This window comes from Poeciliopsis prolifica, unplaced genomic scaffold (genome assembly GCF_027474105.1).
Source record: "Poeciliopsis prolifica strain line A6 unplaced genomic scaffold, Auburn_PproV2 SCAFFOLD009, whole genome shotgun sequence".
NCBI lineage: Eukaryota > Metazoa > Chordata > Actinopteri > Cyprinodontiformes > Poeciliidae > Poeciliopsis > Poeciliopsis prolifica.
The window spans coordinates 8,107,882-8,121,152 of NW_026562384.1; the positions used below are offsets into that span (position 1 = coordinate 8,107,882).

General features: G+C 36.9%; 1 protein-coding gene across 1 annotated transcript in view; it reads right to left on the bottom strand.

Annotated features, from left to right (window-relative positions):
* The window catches only part of frmpd3 (FERM and PDZ domain containing 3), a 96,497-nt gene that overhangs the window by 33,644 nt on the left and 49,582 nt on the right, over positions 1 to 13,271 (bottom strand). The gene's annotated exons all lie outside the window — the stretch shown is intronic.

A 13,271-nucleotide genomic window follows, 5' to 3' on the forward strand; every position in this document is an offset into this window, starting at 1 on the left:
GCTGTACTGCCAACACATAGAGTGCTTACGTCAATAAAATGTCTGTCTTTATGTAGATTAATTACCCCACTAAGTAAAAGGATAACAAAAAGCTCCCTGCAGGTGTTTGGACCAATCTTTGTCTGCAATTTAGCGGGATTTGCAAAACTATTTGGACCCCCTTTACATTCAGACATCTTTTGCTTCTTATCATGTTACAACCACAACCCTCCAAGTATTTTATTGGAATATTATGTGACAAAGTAGTGAATGAAATTATAATAAAAAGAATATGTAGATTTGACTTTTTATTACAAATAAAAAAGCTAGAAAGAGTGGCATGCATTTGTATTCAAACCCCTTACTCTGATATTTTCAAATACAATTTAGCACAATCAACTGGGAAGTCTGTAATGTTGTATGAATCCCAATTGTGTTTTAAATAAACTATATCAGAATTATTTAAAGTTTGATCATCCAAAATAATTGACCAAAGCTACCATTATTTTAAAAAAATAGGCTTTATTTTATTTTATGTATTTATTTTTTGACATTTTTATGTGTAAAAATTAGAAGGTGTACATAGTACCTCCTTCCTGTCTGAGAATGTTTCAGTCAAAACATTCTCTGCTGATTTCCAGCAGATTTAAACTAATAATGTGTCCAACAAGACAGATCTTGCTCTCTAAGTTCATGCAGGATGTGTGGTGCAAAACACAAAAGGAGATTGTTCAGATTATTTCATTATGTATGTGCATATAAATACATTTTTAGTAGCTGGGAGAGCCATTTTTGCAATGGTAAAATAAGCTGCAATGAATGAAATGTGGCAACCTTTGGTTCCACAGTTATAAATAAGGGGTTTTTGGGCTGTGTGCAGCTTAATCTTCAAAACTTTACACAGTCGTCTTTATCTAGTATTTATAAAAAGTATTTATGGTGGTGGTTTATGGATGGTTGCTGATTAATGTTTGTGACATATTTGCAAAAAAACAGCAGCAAAACTGAACTTCTAAGCCTGCATACTACCTGTACGTCCCTACTGACAATGAATTGTAATCAGCTTGTGTAGTCAGTCAGTAGACAGGTGAACAGGTGTTGAGCTCAGATATATTTCTTATCGTCAAGCTACCTGCTCCTGGCTCATCAGTGCAGAGCACATGAAAGAACTTTCACATGCATCAAAATCACCACACACGACAGTGCACACCCTTAAGAGTGAGAGGGAGGAAGAAAAAGTTGAAAAAGGGGGGAAATTAAGAATGTTGAGTGTTCATTTTTCTTTTTTTTTTTAAGAAAATTGCCTTTTGTGTTGATTCGGTGCATGAAATTTTTTTTACCCTGAGCCCTTCAGTCACTGTTCATTCCCAAAAATATGGCCCATGGCTGCATTATCCATTATGACATCTCACTGTTTCATGAAGAGTCATATCCAGGAGGAAACTAAGAAGAATAGCCAGAAGCTTTGAGTTGACATTTACAATTTTAATGTGAGAGCTGTGCGTATTAAGAAATACCACGGGACGCCATCCGGGCTTGTCGTTACTGTTCCCGGAAAGCTTATTTCATGCTCCAGAAATCTCCACAAAACAAACACGCACAAGCAAGTCTGTCCGTCTGCATGAGAAATGTACAAGAGGAGACAAAACGAGGATCAGACGGTTTTTAAGGACATCAACACACTGACAAGAACAAATTCTGCGTCTATGCAATGCTGAAGCATCTATATCCGCTTATCCTTGCAGGGTCATGATTATCTCCTGCAGTCTTTGGCCGAGAAGCGGGCAACACCCAGGGCAGGTTGCCAGTCCACCACAGGGCAACGCACAGACACACACAGCACACAACAATGCACACGCATGCACACATAATTTTGATTAACTAATTAACCCAACAATCATATTTTTGGACTGTGGAAGGAAGATGGCGTTAATGGCCTTTGTTCAAATAAACCAAACAATTCATATATTTTTGCAATATAGAGACAATTGGACTTTTATATACAAACTATTTGCCAAATGCAATCAATGTGTAATATAGCAGAACTATTCTCTCGTCTAAATTTAAGAAATATTTCAAATATGTGACTATTTTCTAAATTAATAAAAGTCATATCCATGACCACAACTGAATAACCATTTCTGGTTACTTCTCAGGAAATATCCAGTTTTTTTGAAAACAAACAGAAACGGCCTGACATGTAAAGAAGCATGGATGAAAAACAATAAACGATATCTGTAGAAAAAAAATTATGTGCATAAAATCTAGCAAAAACACAGATAAAAGTATGTCTGAAAATGTGCTTGGCTTTGGAAATCTATATAGCACATATTTTAAAAACGAATCAAACAACTGAATTATTTTTGTTATTTTTTTAAAAACGTCACAAAATCACGTACTTGTGGCTGCAGCAGAACTACATTTTTAATAATTTACCTGGACCTCCTTTGTGTGCTGGTGTTCAGAAATCTTCAGCAAGTTTCTTTTCAACAGCCAAGTAATCCTGTAATCCCCTTCGACATTTTCTCCAAATAAAATAATTGCCTCCCACTTCTTTTAAAATACCTTCCGACGTGGAAGGCCATAATTTACATGTTCCTTCGGTCAGCGGTTGCCACAGCAACCAACGCAAGATGGAGCAAAGCGGCATCTGTGCAGCTGTGAGCTGAACGAGGGAAGAGTGAACGAGGAGAGGTTGTGAGGAGGAAAAGCAGACCCCGCGTAAACACCTGAGACTGGATCATCATCGTTTCGTATCGCCGACTCGTCTCTCTGATTGCTTCTGAGGCGTACCTGGAAGCGCGTGCTGTCAAATTCAGAGCCGTCTTTTGACCGGACGTTTCCTTTTATTGCAGTGATTTACACTGATTTGCAAACTTTGCACCTTATTTATTTTATTTGAGTCCATTGGTATTGACAAACTGACACTCTTATCTGAAGGTTGTTACTGCTCCTCTCATCTTATGAGAGCACTTTGCACATTGGAACGTGGATGGGAAGTGTGTGTGCGGTTGCTCGAAAGTCCTCAGAGGCTGCTGTAGTTTGAATCTGCGGCATTGTTTTGTTGTTTTCCAAACCAATCTGAGATGGTTTTCTTTTTTCTCCTTCACTTTGCTTGTCTCTCTGTCTGTTTTCACCTGTCAAGCTTGTGAATCTCAAAAGAGTTAAAGGAAACAGAGCCTCTGGTAACTTTAAGTAAGTCTGAACATCTTGTTCTGTGGCTTTGCTGAACAGCATTGTTGCTTTTTAATAGAATAAAAAGTTCTCACATATTATATACTGTATATGCATAGTTACATTTTTGTTAAATTTACATCTTGAGCTATGCTTACAAAATGACAAGTATGTAAAAGGTTTCATTGACATACTGCCTTAAAGCCTAAACTAACAGTCTTTTTAAATAATTTAAAGTAAATGACAAGAGGCAACATTTCCTTTTTGGCAATTGCCTAATTATAATAAAAAAAGGATAAAATTCAAATGCTGGATTTTGTAGAAATGCTATGATTTTGCAAAACACTTTTACATCGTCCATGTTGCTATTAGAGAGGTTTATGAGATATGACAAACAGATTAATAAACAAATAGCATTTGTTTATTAATTAAAAACAAGTTCTAGGTCGATGTTAAGGAATGCAATGTTGGACAATTGACTGGTGATTGATTCTAACATGGATTTTGTAGCACTCTCATCAGGTTAGACAAACTCTTTCCCTGAGGAAAACAACTCAAATGGATAAGTCCATAATAAAGATCTAACAGATGGAGCGTTTAAGCCGTGAGGAGCACAAAATTTCTGAGCTTGAGCTGGAACACAACACATGGGCTCCACATGCCAGGATGGATGCTAACATGTATGCAGAGGCTGAAGAAAACCGTTGAAAGAATTAGTTTGGTAAGTGGAGCTTACACATTAAGTACACTTTTCAGTTCTATATTTACAAATGTTTTATATTCTTTGAAGTTTTTAATCTTATTGACATCTTCTCCTAAATCGTTTTCTTTTGGTATCGCTTCCCATGGTAAAAGCCAGCCTCTTGCACTGCACTATGCTCACACAGAGGGTCTGGGCTCTCAGCTATTGAGAATCGTTTGATTCCTGGAGGCACGGACTCTGTTGAAGTTTTCAGTTTGACCCAATTGTGAGCGTTTGGCCATGAGGTGTGCAACACGGCAGTTCCGCTTTGTGAAGCTTACTGCACCATTGCCTGGACTGTAAACAACAATCCTCAACTGTAAAGACAGAAGTGCCGATCTTAACGAAGAGGCTGTTCATGTTAATTTAATATTGCTGTGGCTGGATGCAAACCCGTCACGGTTTGCTTTCACTCAAATCAAAAATCTAAATTTCACATGCTGGATTTCATAGAAATCCTATGCTTTTACAAGACACTTTTACATCGTCCATGTTGCTATTATAGAGGTCATTTTTTCCAGTTGTGCTGAATAATGCAGCAGGCTTGCAGATTCCCATCAGATATATAGTTACTAATTGCCCCAGTTCTCTTCAGTCCTCTTCACGGACCACTTTCATTCCATTCCATTTTATCTAAGTAATTTAGAAAACAATGCAGCATTCAGGGGTTACCATCGATAATCTAATTCTCATCAATTTTCCATATTTTGTCTGACACAAAATGTTGAAAAACATACAGTATGTCATGATGTTATTCAGCATATCGATTATATTATAATGGAACCTGGCATCTCTCATCTTATTGATATCTGTTCATTTGTCTCCTTTCCTCTCATACACTGTATAGTGTTTCGGCCAAATTCCCAAAACAACTGGACTGATTCACATTTTGCAATGTCTTTGCTATCAGTAAACAAAAGGAGTATGAAATGTTGAACCTAAAATTGTCCCTTAAAATTGTGTTTGTAAATGCAGGCATTTAAAGCACCTCTTAAACAAAATCTTGTTTTAAAAAAAATCGTGTCAAGTGAGAAAATTGCCTCTCAAATATCTTAAAAATCACATTCATGTTGTTTTTCTTTTTTTTGTCTTAGTTTACCTATATGATTTAGAAAAAGATAGAATTAACAGAATGAACTAAACTGTGGCTTCATCAGTCCAGCTTTAAACGTAGCTGAAACTTAAAGTGATAATGCAGAAGGCGTTGTTAAGAGTAAAGTTTGGGGGAAAGCAAAGATTATCGATAATGGGTGTCCACAAGAACTGCCTCTGTGTTTATAACAGCTGAACCCTGGCTGTACCAACACACGCAGGGCAGCTCTTGTCGCTATTTCATCTTTCCTGCAAGCTCTTCTCTTTGATGGAAAGTGTTGATTTTGTTTTGGACATGAAAAATACCCCAAAAATGCAGGTAACTTCTTTAATTCCCAAAGACTCCACCATTAGACAATGCCCTTATGAGAAAGGCTACTACTTCAAGTTCATCAACTAAAAAAGGCAATTATTCCATTTCAAAGTTCTCAAAAAAGTGGCTGCATGAATGTGTTCAATATGGTGTATAGAGTACAGCTAAAACCAAAGAATAAAGCAGAAAAAACAGAAGTAGTCATACTTTCGGCACACTGTGGGGACTTATTACTCCATTCTTTAAAGTGGAGCATTTATTTTCACTTCTGTTTTCAAGGTTTGATATGAAGTAAAGAAAAAAATGTTTATAATGATAGGAAGGAGTTCACTATCTAAAAGACCGAGGGTAAAGACCGAGGGTAAAGTAGTTAATAATTTAAGACGATAATTTACGAATGATTGTGGGGGGTTCATTTTGTTCTGTATATAATATTGAAGATATTGTTAGCGAATTCAGATAAATTTCCATACACTGGGAAGCCCTTATTGAATAGAGATGATCTTTTGGGGCTACAGGCAACACTACATTAAAAACAAGCGGGAAAATTTATGCACGGCTTCAAGAACATTTCAAAGAAACAAAGTCGGTGAACACAGTTCACGGCTGCATCACAAAATAAAAGTTGAAGCTCAGTAATGTAATGAAAAACATATATGCAAAGAAGATGCAAAAATGTGGCCTAAAAAAGGTTTCAACAGTGACTATGGGAAAGTAGAAAACTAAAGAAACAAAGATGTTTTGTTTTAATCACAGTTTACTGGGTTGTGTGATTGCCCCGAGAAATTTTCACATCTGTGTGGATACATTATTGATTCATAACAACACATCAAAGTTTTAGAAGAACACACTGAATTTGTGTTTTGTGTTTATCAGCTGTGTTTTTGTTCTGCTTAATAAGTAATAAAAATTTTATGGCTGAGTTGGTTTTCCTTGATTGTCTTGGGGGCTTTATGACCACACGCCTTTGCCAGATGTTTCTGTACTGTGCACTGAGTTACACCAACTTGTCTTGTGTCACTGAGCACAATTTGATGTTGATCAAGATTACGGAGTCAAGCATAAACCAAAACATGGAGCTTGATCACTGAAATGTTCTTGATGAAAGATGAGGACCAACCACAGCAAGTTGTGTGCCTTTCGTTGCAGAAGTTATATCAATTTGAGTTTTTGGGACATAACTGAAGTTTGAGGCTTGACAACAGCATGAAAAGTCAAGATTTTGGTATCTTTGGAGGTCTGGTGCTTTTTGAACAAACTTGTCGATTTTTACGCTGATTGATAAAAACTTTAGGAAGGAGTTTGATCAACTGCAGAGGCAAAAACTGGGTACAAATGGTTGAAAATCATAGGTTCATTCCAAGATACTGGGCCTTCTCTTTGTTTCAGAGCATGGGTGCAAGCGAGTTTTGTATAGATCTTGGAAAATTCTACATGTTAACCAAATTTCATATGTTTATGATGAAGTAAGGTATTTAAGGAGGTTTTTTTTTTAAGTTATAAGGGGGCGCTGTTCAGCTATTTCTGTTGAGACTTTTTCAAAACTCTTAAAATTCATACATTTCTGTACAACTGGCATGTCTGCACAATTTTGTGTTTTGCACATGATCAGGCCTCCAAATTGCCAAATCAACTGAGAGAATAGTAGAAAATACATTAAAAAAGAAAAAAAAAGCTTTCAGAGTGAATGAGCTTCTCCGGTCTAATAAATTATATCTTTAGCAGGAATTTGCTGAGGTTATAATACAATGTGTTTCATGTGGACCGGCCTAAACTGAGATCAGAATCACAATCAAACAAATACAGGAAAGAATAAAAACTCCAAAACTGATCAAGAGTTAAATTAAATTAGATCTAAGAATTCAGTATTTTTATTTGCAGTTCAAAATATTGAACCGCAAACAGAAATTAGCTGATTTACAAAAGCTAAACTCAAAGATTATTTTGAGGTAAGAAAATGAAGTAATAAGGCACAGAAAGACATCATGTGTCCTCAAAACGAAGGTGCAAATGAGCCTGAATTGATGTCAAGTGCTCTATTTTTTGATCGCACCTTGTGCCGTTATTACAATGTGGCACAATGCTCTCGTTTGATAGAGAACCCTAACTTTGATGTATTTTACTCAACAATTTTACTTATTTTCTCCTCATTTCTTTCCCTTTGACAGTTAATCCACCTCTGTTCTTCTACAGAAAACTATGCCAATGTGTTAACTGAAATTAAAGCCGAAGCAAGACCCTGTAATAAAAATGTACCTGCTTGCAGTGAGCCATTTATATTTGCCTCTTTTTAAAGAAAACTGTGAATGCAACAAAGTGAAGCCACAAAGTGGTGAATAGGAAACAGGTGATGCAACACAGTTGTAAACATGCTAATTTGCCAGGAGTTTTGAAATGCGTTGCTGTGTTCAAAAATATTTAACCACAATAAAATGGCTTTCTTTATTTAAAACTTCAACAGTGCATAAGGTCTGAATTAAACCAGTTTACTTAGTTTCTTTCTGAATCTTTTACTCAGTTTTACTTTTCATATAGTCTAGTGCATTAACAATGAGTAATCCATGTTAAGGTATAATCCATCTGGAATCTGAGATATCAGAGGTTGCCAGTCAGATAACTCGGATGACCTTTAAATCTAATTAAATTAAAATCATTTTCACCTGCCAAGTTGAAACATTCTCCAATTTTTATCCTTCTGCAAAAGCCAACGTTTACAAGGAGGGTGCAAAGGATCAGAAATAATCTCATTGTATGAAGATGTAAATCAGGAGAAGGATACAAAAAAAAATCTACCAAATTCATTAGCACATGGAAGAAAGTCTTCAGCAACGAAAAAAATGGCAGAGAAAAACAAATTATAAAAACTGAACTGTGTGCAGAAAATGATAAAAGACAGAAACTTGTGAGGAAGCCTGCCGGGAGGCTGGCAGAAATCCTTTGGGAGCTGCAGAAATGTCCAAAACAGACACAGAAACGATACTAAATAATAAAAAAACAATACCAACAATAAAACACTGTGATGGAAGCATCACCAGCCAGGTATATTTTTCAAAACTAGCAATTCTCTCTCAAAAGAGAGAGAATTGTAAAAGCTTCTAAATATCAGTCAGTTCTGACCCATGATCTTTTGTGTCTGCTGGAAATATGAAGATAAAAATAAGTGTGTATTTCTCAGCGTTGTAATTTGTCCAAGCCGACACCCAAATCGACAAGATAATGGCTTAACCAGCAGAAAATGAAAGATTCCAGAGTCCAGAACTAAACCTAAGAGTTCATGGGGTCTCCCAAAGATGTCCTCACAATGTGATAGATTTGGGGAATCGTTGCAGCACAAAGTGGGCAAACATTTGCAAGTCAAGATGCTGGATGTTGATAGACGTTCAAAGAAATGCTAAAACTGAATCAAGCTGTTCCTCAAGAAAGTTGTAGCTTAAGGTTGCGCACACTTATGCAATCAGGTTGTTTACTTTGTGCATATGTTTTCAGTTGAATTGTGTAGAATAAGTATAACCTGGTGTAGAATGATTTTTAAATCTTGATTTGATAAGAAATTACACAGGTGTACGTTGCATACTTATGTTTAGCAGCTTGTCATCCATATCAGACTTTATTATACTAGCCCCAGGCTTTTATTATGTGTATTTGTGCTTCTATTTTATCACCAAAATAAAACAATCTAACCACCCAAAGGAGGCAGAAACCTTATATTTTGATTCTGACAAACTATAGATCTCACTGCTACTCTAATTGTGTGCCCTACACCTCTTTATTCATTATCCCACAAATTTAAAGAGAACAAAAAATTAGAGAAAAAAAAAAGAGTCAGCAACACTAGGATGAAAGCTGTATAAAATTAGAGAGCGGGTCTAATCATAACCGACAGCGTCATATTCATAGTTGGTTTCATTTGTCAACTGCCACTTTTGCTTACTCATTACCGCCATGCCGTTTTACGTGTAGCTTCTTTGTCAGTGTTTTTATTTTTTTAAAGGGAAAAGTGGATGTCAAGATGAAACTCCGGGAATACATAATGACTTCACTAGTGGTACGTTTCTGCGATTAATTGGAGTGCAGTGTCACCCAGCCTGACAGAGAAGCTCAGCGTCACTGTTGTGACAGAAGACGTGTACCATGTTGATGAATCAGGAGATGATCACACCCACAGCGTGTAAGACACACACATGTACGGTCACACACATCCGGTTTTATATTGGCACAGAAATCCCTCTGTCATCTCTGCCGAGCAAAAGATCTGGCTTTAATCCAGTCCAGCTCACAGAAGAGGAAGCACAGCCTATGTTTCATAGGCCGACTGTAGTCTCACAGTACACAACTTTGATTAGCAACACTGATGTCACCACATTCTTTCTTCTTCTTCCAGTGCCTCGTTGGCACAAGCCCAGCTGTGTGATTGCTCTAAAGATGCCGGCATCTTTCTCTCTAAACAGTGCAGGGGGGAAAAAAAAATCCATGGCAACTCACTGTCTCTGAGCTCAAGGGGCCAGATAAATATGTTGTGTTCAACGGTTTCTTGGGGTTCACCATCACAGAGCTTCAACTGTCAAGGAGCAGAAGGAGAAAACAAAACATATGTGTGGTGTATACTGGAGTCAGGGAGGAGATGTAGGATTAAACCAGAGGAAGAATGGAACAGTGAGTAGTAAAGTCAAGCTTTGTAGCTGCGCGGAGAGGCCAGGGATAAAGCGGAGCAAGTCTTAGAGGCGTAAGATAAGAATAAGTTACAAGAGGCGGACAAGCTGTCTGCTCATTTTGATCTGGTAAATGCTTCCCACAAGGAAAAACCAGTCTGGCCTTTGATGGAATCATTTGACTGCTGCTGTTTACTGTGACTTTGAACAGGGCGTATGGAGTCACTGTGGCCGGATGATCCTGCTGCACATCTCGAGAGACCTTTACAGTGTAAATTCAAGTTGATCAATTTTATTGATGCAACTGTTGCACTGGGTCTGCTTCTAGATCATGTGTCCCTTACTATTTTGATGCAACAAAATAGTGAGGGACACATCTTGACCTGAGGGGATTTCTACCTGAGCCGGTATTAAAGCATTTACTATTCAGGAGGAACCCGTTGGGACAGACTCGATTCAGGGAACAGCTTTATCAGGAGGCTGTTTTTAAATGTTTGCATGTCTCAGACAAAAAAGGGGAGAGTCAATGAAGCACAGGAATCTCATCAATTTTCTAAATTGCATTACACCTGCAATTAGATTGTTGTTTTTTTCCTGCAGTGGATTCACAAAGCAGATTGCATTAAATACATTTGCAAGAAAATACACATCACTGCCTTCTCTTTAGCCAAAAACACAGTGATCCCAGGGAAGAAATTAAAGATGTTGAGAAAAATCTTAATATATTTTATTAGTTGAATCAAACAAGGCATCCAGTTCTATGTCCTTAAGAACAATATCTGACTGGAGTGTCCAAATGTTGTTGTTTTGTTTTTTTTAAATCAGTAAGTAATGCTGCAGGTTGCATGGTAAATGGTTTATACTTGTATATCACTTTATCAAGTTCAAAAGACCCCAAACCTTACTACACTACACTCAGTCATTCACCCATTCACACACATAATAAGCACATACATAAGCACATATAAATGCTTATTTAATTTGGAAATAAGCGTTTGTTGAAAATAAAATTGTAGAACATTTAGTTTTTAAAAACGAACTGTTCTATAGTAATGTGAGAATTAAAAAAAAAAAAACACTTTACATTACATTATCTCAACTCCCCTTCATGAGTGTAAAGTTTCTTTATATGCTGAGCCAAAATTATGACCAGCTTTCAGCGAATGGTATTTTTTCCGCCAGTATCGGGACGTCTGATGCTCCATATTGAAAGCAGGTGAAAAGTCTTTCCCAGGACGGAGATGAACCACTGCTGCCACTTTAGCCCCCAGTCTGTGTCTCATTTCAGAAGTCAAAGTCCGCACGAGTTCTTGACTGCACACATTTTTTGTTTGAAAATGCTTGGTTGAATTTCGTCTAATTCAAGATCTAGCTCTGCATTTTTAACATTTTATTGTCACAAGTAAAATATATCTGATTGTTTGACAGCTGCTTTTTAACCACAGCCTTCATACATGCTGAATCCTTAACGACTAAGACGTTGCTGTTTTTTTTTTTATCTTGGCTTCTCATGAGCTCAGAGATCATTAAAGGCAGAGCAATGGATTGCATAAGAATGTTCTTGCTAGAACATAACTCCACACAGAGAGATGCAGAAAAACAAACTCTCTTCTGTTTAGAATAGAAACAATTTTACATTTGCTTATTATATTCCTTCTACAATATTTTTGATGTCATTTCTGGTGTTTGATCAGCTTTCCAAGTGCTCTGTGGCTTTCTCTTCTCGTCACAGTTTACTCAGATCAGCGTGAAGTGTTAAAGGACACTTGCCTCTCCTTTCCAGTGGGAACGCTGAGATATTCAAGAGTGGCACTTTATTTGTTGGGCACAGCTAGAGGAAAATGTCAAATATGTTTACCTCCTAAAACAAAATATTTTTTTCTCTTATGCCTGTGAGTTTGTGAGTCTCCCTGTTGTGTTGTCCACCACTTTTAAAAAGATCTTATAGCTCCTTATTCCTATTGAGCCATATTTATTATAACTGCAATTACTTATGTATGGCATAAAGCAGTAGAGTAATATAATTTGAAAAATGATGGATACAATTGGACTTTAACTCTGGTCTACTGCTTATTGCAGATTAATGCCATATTCCTCTTGCTACATTACAAGTGCAATGATTCGTAAAACAGATGGGAATTCCAAAACTTATGATGATTCCTTTCAAGCAAGAAATGAAGAGATAAGGGAACCTTTATAGTTTAATTTTATCACATTAGTACCTATTGGTAAGTAAATGCACTGATGTTGGGTGTTGCTCAGTCCCACCTGTATCTATGTTTTTACTCATTACATCACAACTACGACAATAATGCGGCGGCTTTTCGTGATCACAATTCTTTTAGCCTTGTTGCATGATAAAAATTATTCTTTGCTGAACATATTTATGTGTAAGTAACAAATGCAGATACCAAAGAATATAAAGAATATACAACACATTTCCTACTCAACCAAAACTTTTTGCATGAATATATACATCAGGTATCATTATGTTATTAACAAGATCCATTTGTTGCATTAAGAAAGCTTAAAACCCCTCTGGTCAGAAATAGATTATCAGCCGATCACATGAAACCAGAAATGTTCTCCTATTTGACAGTTGCTGAAAATAAATATATCGTTATGAGATCTCCCTCAGATTTTCTAAATGTGAATGTTACATTTGGACACGTGACTCATGACTTAACTGGGAACATTTTCCATTTCAATTTTCCATGCTACTGATCTATATTAAAGAGTGGGGTGAGATTTGTGGCAGTGATTCAGCACAGAAGAGGTTTTACCTACGCTAAGTGGCAACCACGACGAGACAATAAATGGGCCGGTGAATTAATTGCAGTGTTAAAGCATTGTGAGGATGAGCAAAATGTTTTTGATGTTTCCAGAAATTGTATTTAATATGATAATTAGAGAAAGCATTTTACTCTTTCTGCATAATACAGCGTTGGCTTCACTGATGGATTAACACAAAGATTAATGGATGCTAAGAAACACTTTAATACTGGTATACTACAGACAAAACATAAAAAAGCATTTGTAATATTCATGTAAATGGATTCAAAGTGCATTTCTTTTTAAACGCTTATGGTTGCTTCAGATTTGATTACTCTATTGATTGCAAACTTTTACCCTGGAGCATTATTATAACGTCCCCTGTTCTGTTTAAGCACTGGCAGGTACACCGGGCCATCACAGAGGAACCATTCGGCCCTGGCGCTCAGCTCTCTGGCATGGAATCAATGCAGAGTTGCAGAAGTGAGCAAAAGCCGCAGCGGACAAGCACACACATCATTGCTGTTGAAGTAATCGCACCTTCACTGCA